Source organism: Piliocolobus tephrosceles, chromosome 18 (genome assembly GCF_002776525.5).
Source record: "Piliocolobus tephrosceles isolate RC106 chromosome 18, ASM277652v3, whole genome shotgun sequence".
NCBI classification, from domain to species: Eukaryota; Metazoa; Chordata; class Mammalia; order Primates; family Cercopithecidae; genus Piliocolobus; species Piliocolobus tephrosceles.
In genome coordinates this window covers 59,014,418-59,021,173 of record NC_045451.1, presented here as the reverse complement: position 1 = coordinate 59,021,173, position 6,756 = coordinate 59,014,418, and positions in this window count along the sequence as shown.

The window sequence follows — 6,756 nt, the reverse complement described above, 5'->3', positions numbered from 1 at the left end:
GAGTACAGGCACCTGCTGCCGCGCCCAGCTATTTTTTGTATTTTTAGTAGAGACGGGGTTTTGCCATGTTGGCCAGGCTGGTCTCAAACTCCTGACCTCAGGTGATCTGACCACCTCAACCTCTCAAAGTGCTGGGATTACAGGTGTGAACCAAAGCTCCCAGCCAAATAATTCATCTTTTTAATAGCTGAGTAGTACTCCATGATATATATAACCTTTTGGGGTTGGCCTTTTCCAGTCAGTATAATTCCTAGAGATTCATCTGAATGCGTCTGTTTTTATGCCAGATGTACCACACTTTGTTTAGCTATTCACCTGTTGAAGGATGTCTGATTTCTTTCCAGTTTGGGGAGTTATTACAAATAAAGTTGCAGGCTGGGCACAGTGGCTCATGCCTGTAATTGTAGCACTCTGGGAGGTGAAAGAGGGAGGATCCCTTGAGCCCAGGAGTTGGAGACCAGCCTGGATAACATACTGAGACCCCATCTATACAATTTTTTTTTTTTTTTTAATTAGCCAGGTGTGGTGACTCATGCCTATAGCTCCGGCTACCTAGAGGCTGAGGTGGGAGGATTGCTTGAACACAGGAGGTCAAGGTTGCAGTAAGCTATGACTGCTCCACTACACTCCAATCTGGGCAGCAGAGTGAGACCCTGTCTCAAAAAAAGAAAACAAAAACAAACAAAAAATAAAATTGCTATGAACATTCATGTACAAGTTTTGTAAGAACACAAATTATAATCTGTCCCAGATAATTGTCCAAGAATGTAATTGTCTGGTCATATGGTAATGGCATGTTTAGTTTTATAAGAAACTGCCAAACTCTTCTACAGGAGCCTCACCTCATGACCACTGCCACCTCAGGCCCACGGGGAGTACTGCCAGACTACTACCACTGACGTTCAATTCAGGCCCACTGGCTGGTCAGTTAGCTTGTGATGAATGCTGCTTGGCCTGGGACTCAACCTTTAGGACAGTGGACTGCTCGTTGGCCCAGGGAAGGTCCAAAAATTCCATCCAAGAGCCAAGGCCTGGAATCAGGCACCCCAAGAGCCCACTTGGTGTTCTACCCCACTGTGGCTGAGCTGGTGCCTAAGGTGCAAAACAAAATCCCCTTTACTTTTCCCTCTGCTTCTCTCACCCCTACCACCACCGCTGGGAATGTGCTGGGTCTTACTTAAAGCAAGCACATCTCAGAGTCTCACCCAAGGCCCATGGTTTTACTACCTAGATATTGTTTCTGGTTATTCAGGGCCCAAGGGATCTTTAGTCTGCAAGTGATGAGTCCTGCCTGAGTTGGGTTCTTCTCTTCAAAGCAGTAGGTTCCCCTCTGGCCCAGGGTATGTCTAGAAATGTTATCCAGGAGCTGGGGGCCTGGAATGGGGATCACACGAGTCTGCCCAATGCCCTGTCCTACTGTGGCTGAGCTAGTATCCAAGATCCGAGACAAAGTCTTCCCTGCTCTTCCCTCTCCTCTCCTCAAGCAGAAGGAAGGAGCAAGCTTCATTGCTGCAAGCTGCACTGCCTGCGGTTAGGGGAGGCGTAGCACAGACACTCCCCTAGCAACCTGTTGTCTCAGTAGGTTGTGTGCCCCTCAAGTCCACTGGCTCCAAGTCCAGCACAGCACTAGCACTCGTCTAGGAGTTATAGTCCTTGTAGCCTGGCCTGCCTTTCAAGTTTATTTGGAGCCCCAGAGCACTTTAACCTGCAGTGGCAAGGCTTGTCAGAACTCAGGTTCCAACTGCTGGGCTCATCTGAATGCTCCCTCTGTTGAGGGCATAAGCTGAGTTCAGCCTGGTTTTGCTTTCCACTGTGACAGGGCAGCACTGAGTTCAATGCAAAGTCCCATAATCAGTGCTGTCTCCCTTGCCCAAGAACACAGATTCTCTCCACGTGCCATGTGGTCACTGCTGGAGGATGGGGGAGGAAGGGCATTGGCAATTCAAGACTGTTTTCCTATCCTTTTCAGTGCCTCTTTCAGCAATATAAGGTTAAAACAAGGAACTGATGGCCAAGCTCGGTGGCTCACACCTGTAATTCTAGCACTTTGGGAGGCAGAGGTGGGCGAGACCAGCCTGGCCAGCATGACGAAACCCTGTCATGTATACTAAAAATACAAAAACTAACTGGGTGCAGTGGTGCACGCCTGTAATCTCAGATACTCGGGAGGCTGAGGGAGGAGAATCACTTGAATCTGGGAGGTAGAGTTTGCAGTGAGCTGAAATGACGCCACTACACTCCAGCCTGGGTGACAGAGCGAGACTCCATCTCAAAAAAAAAAAACAAAACAAGAAAAAGGAATGGTGATTGCTCACCTGATTTTTGGTTCTTATGTACGTGGGTTTTTCTGGGTAGACAGTTGTTGAATTTGGTGTTCCTGCTCAGGGGGATGAACAGTGGAGCCTTCTGTTTGGCCGTCTTGCTCTATCCCTCCTTCTCATTGTGGTTTTAATTTGTATTTTCCTGGTGGTAATTATGTTGAAAATCATCTCGTGTTTATTTGCCATCTCTTTATTTTCTTCAGTGAGATGTCTCTCCTTGCCGTCTGCCCATTTTCTAACTGGATTGCTTGAGTTTTTTTTAACTATTGAAAATGGTTTATATTCAAGAGAAAATCTGCTCACTTTTGTCAGTAGAAAGCCCGTCTGTATTCTTCCAAAATTTATTTTACATGAACGTTAGTTTTACCCCACAGCAATTTCAAAGGTGCTAAAGGTTGTTTCTGGTCATCTGGTGAGAGCCAGTTTTTAAGACAGAGTCAGAAAAAAATAAGGGAAATAAAGCAAGTTGATTCCCTAGATCTTTAGGATATCCCCCTGTCATATAAGATATACGGTGTTCCTAACCCTTGTAATTTCCCAAATGATACGAACGATGGAAGCATCTTTTGTCATAATATTTGGTCATACTCTCCAGTTCCTGACACTAGACTTCTAAGACCCTTGGAATCTCTGAAGTGATGAGTGTCTCTTTCTAGTTAGTGAGATGACTGTTGGCTGGGGACCCTAGATCACTTCAGGGTGGAGACTGGTTACCAGAAAGACCACAGCAGGATTAGAGGGTCTGACTGAAAGTTCCAACCCTCTCCGCCACCTCCAATTCTGAGAGGGGCTGGAAATCGAGCTAATCATCAATGACTAATGATTTTTTCTATCATGCCTACATAATGGAGCCTCCATAAAAACCCTGAACTATAGGGCTCAAAACACTTCCAGGCTGGTGAAGCATCCAAGCATCATAGCCCATGGGGACAGAAGCTCAGGCACTAGGGACCTTCTGAATCTTGCCCTATGTACCTCTTCATGAGCTGTTCATTTGTATCCCTTATAATAAACATCTAAGTGTGAAATGAAAATAAAATCCTAAGTCCCCAGACTGACTGAATGGACCCCTCTTAACCAAGGAGATCCCAGAAAAACTTTGAAAACCAAGTTTCCTGGCCGGTTTCACGCCTGTAATCCCAGCACCTTGGGAGGCCGAGGCGGGCGGATCACAAGGTCAGGAGATCAAGACCATCCTGACTAACACAGTGAAACCCCGTCTCTACTAAAAATACAAAAAATGACCCAGGCATGGTGGCGGGCGCCTGTAGTCCCAGCTACTCCGGAGGCTGAGGCAGGAGAATGGTGTGAATCTGGGAGGCGGAGCTTACAGTGAGCTGAGATCACGCCACTGCACTCCAGCCTGGGTGACAGAGCAAGACAGAGTCTCAAAACGAACAAACAAACAAAAAACAAAAACAAAAAACCAAAACAAAACTAAGTTTCCCCTTCAAGATGAGATGGGAGGTGGGACACACCTCAGTACACCCCCTCCTTACCCCCCCCCCCCCCCACACAACTCTTGCCAGGCCTTTTCTCCTGAGTTACACTGAAACCAGCCCTGGAGAAACAAAGAATAGAAAACTCATGACTTCATTGACTTCAACCAACCATCTGATGCCATGGTTAGACTCTCCTCTTTTTTTGTAGCTTCAACATGGCAGCTGACCACTTTTTTTTTTTTTTTTAATGGCGTCTCGCTCTGTAGCCAGGTTGGAGTGCAATGGCCCAATCTCGGCTCACTGCAACCTCCACCTCCTAGGTTCAAGTGATTCCCCTGCCTCGGCCTCCCGAGTAGCTGGGACTACAGGTGCCCACCACCACGCCCAGCTAATTTCCTTTCTCTGTATTTTAGCAGAGACAGGGTTTCACCATGTTGGCCAAGATGGTCTCGATCTGACCTCGTGATCCGCCTGCCTCAGCCTCCCAAAGTGCTGGGATTACAGGCATGAGCCACTGTGCCTGGCCAGCAACGGACCACTTTCACAAAGCACTCCTTCCTGATTAAAAACACCACTGACCATGGGCCAGCTCTGGCCAGTTTAGAGGCTGCCCATAGAGGGGCCTCTGGGCAGCCTCTAAGTTTCATCAAAAGATGAAACTTCTAAGTTTCATCTTTTGACACACAGAACCTAATTTTACTGCATTTTAATGTTAAGTCTCCATTCCAAAGTGAACATGGGACATGTTTAACATGTATGTTTGCTCATTGCAAATGTGCGTGACCCCTTTAATGAATATTCATACCTCCCCCTATGACCTGTTAAATATATATATGTTTATTCAACTCATTTGACATAAGATTCCTGTCCCTCCCTTCCTCCCTTGAAGTACCTGTTTCTGGTGTTAACCAGAGGCTTCACTTCCCCGCACGTAGCAACCCTTCTCCAGAAATAAAGACCTTTCCAAATGTATAGGTCTCATGGTTTTAAGTCAACAATAGGAAGTAAAGTGTTTCCTTGAATTCCATGAAATTATAGTAAATCATCAAATCTGAGGAGGCGATTGTGAGAACCCCTGATTTTTAGCCAAGTCAGACAGATATGTGGGTATTCTGGACACCCATTACTTGCAACTGGCATCCGAGCAGTCCTGGGGAGCAGTCCTGTGGGACTGAGCTCTTATCCTGTGGGATCTGCTCTAACTCCAAGTAGTTAATGTCAGAATTGAATGAAATTTGTAGGACACCCGGTTGGTGTCCGCAAAGACCTGGAAAATTGCTTCATGTGGAAAACCCACACGTTTGGGGCCAGAAGTGTTGTGAGTAGAGAAACGTTTTTCCTTTACTCTTCCTTCTGGGGCTGGTGTTCACCCCCAGCTGATTCATGCTCATTTCATTGATCAACGGTGTCAAGCAGGAGTAGGGGCTGCCTCAGTTGAAGACGTGGACTAAGGTGGTTTCAGTCCAGAGCATCTGTCTGTGTTCCACAGCTGGTCTTGGGGACCACTTAGACACAAACTCAGAGGATTACTCAAAGTTGGTTACTGGCTCAAGCTCTAGTAACTGTGTCCGGAACATACTCAGCTTTGGAATCTTCCAGAGAGGTCACTTGACCAGGAGATGTGGGCAAGAGTTAAGGAGCAGAATTGCAAATGCCTATAAACAGGGATCTTGGCCAGTAGGAATTACAGAGGACAGACAGGGTGGAGGTGACTGCTGTGTAAGTATTATTGAGCTTTAGTCAGTCGTCATAATATGTCATCCCTCTACCCCAGGTTTATCAGGGTTCTTAATATCAGCAAAGGCCAGCACTCCACAACCTAGGAAGCCTTTCTAAGCCTGACAAAATTTTTAAAAGGACTGGAATGCAGTGGCCGGATCTCAGCTCACTGCAAGCTCCGCCTCCCGGGTTTACGCCATTCTTCTGCCTCAGCCTCCCGAGTAGCTGAGACTACAGGCGCCCGCCACCTCGCCCAGCTAGTTTTTCTATTTTTAGTAGAGACGGGGTTTCATCATGTTCACCAGGATGGTCTCGGTCTCCTGACCTCGTGATCCGCCCGTCTCAGCCTCCCAAAGTGCTGGGATTACAGGCTTGAGCCACCACGCCCGGCGGCATGTTATTTTTAAATGAATATTTAATAGCAAATAATTTGCTTCATCTGGGAAAAGCTGATCACATTTTCAGCAACTAGGCACAAATCAGGATGGATTATTTCCAGCATTTTTATAAAAAGCTTATTTAGATTCAATCACACTAGCTGCTCAGTGTCAGTGGCATTTCCTGGTCCTGAAGAGGGCTAAGCCCTCAACCCCGTCCCTTATGCCTTAAGGCCAAATGGTCTCTCAAAATATCAAAGCCCTTTTGCTCACCAGACACCTGCTGTAGTTTCTGTCATCCAGTTTCTGGGACTACTGTGGGTCACGTTGTGGCACTAGTTCACACTGTACTTCACTCCAGCCATTGGCAGAAGCATCAGGCAGTGTCATGGATCAGTCACTGAAGTTGGCTTCTCTGGGTGCTGTTCCCATAGCACACAGCCTCTTGTTTGAGAAACAGGAGCAGAAAGAGACATCAAGTATTTAGGCAAAGCAAGGTTTGGGATAGTTCTGGGACCGCATTTTGATCCATCCAGCTCTCATCTGACGTATGGGAGCTCCTGAATTAAAGGGCTTCATGAAAGGGAAAGAGAAGCCGGGCGCGGTGGCTCAAGCCTGTAATCCCGGCACTTTGGGAGGCCCAGACGGGCGGATCACGAGGTCAGGAGATCGAGACCATCTTGGCTAACACGGTGAAACCGCGTCTCAACTAAAAAAAAAAAAAAACAAAAAACAAAAAACTAGCCGGGCGAGGTGGCGGGCGCCTGTGGTCCCAGCTACTCGGGAGGCTGAGGCCGGAGAATGGCGTAAACCCGGGAGGCGGAGCTTGCAGTGAGCTGAGATCCGGCCCCTGCACTCCAGCCTGGGCGACAGAGCGAGACTCCGTCTCAAAAAAAA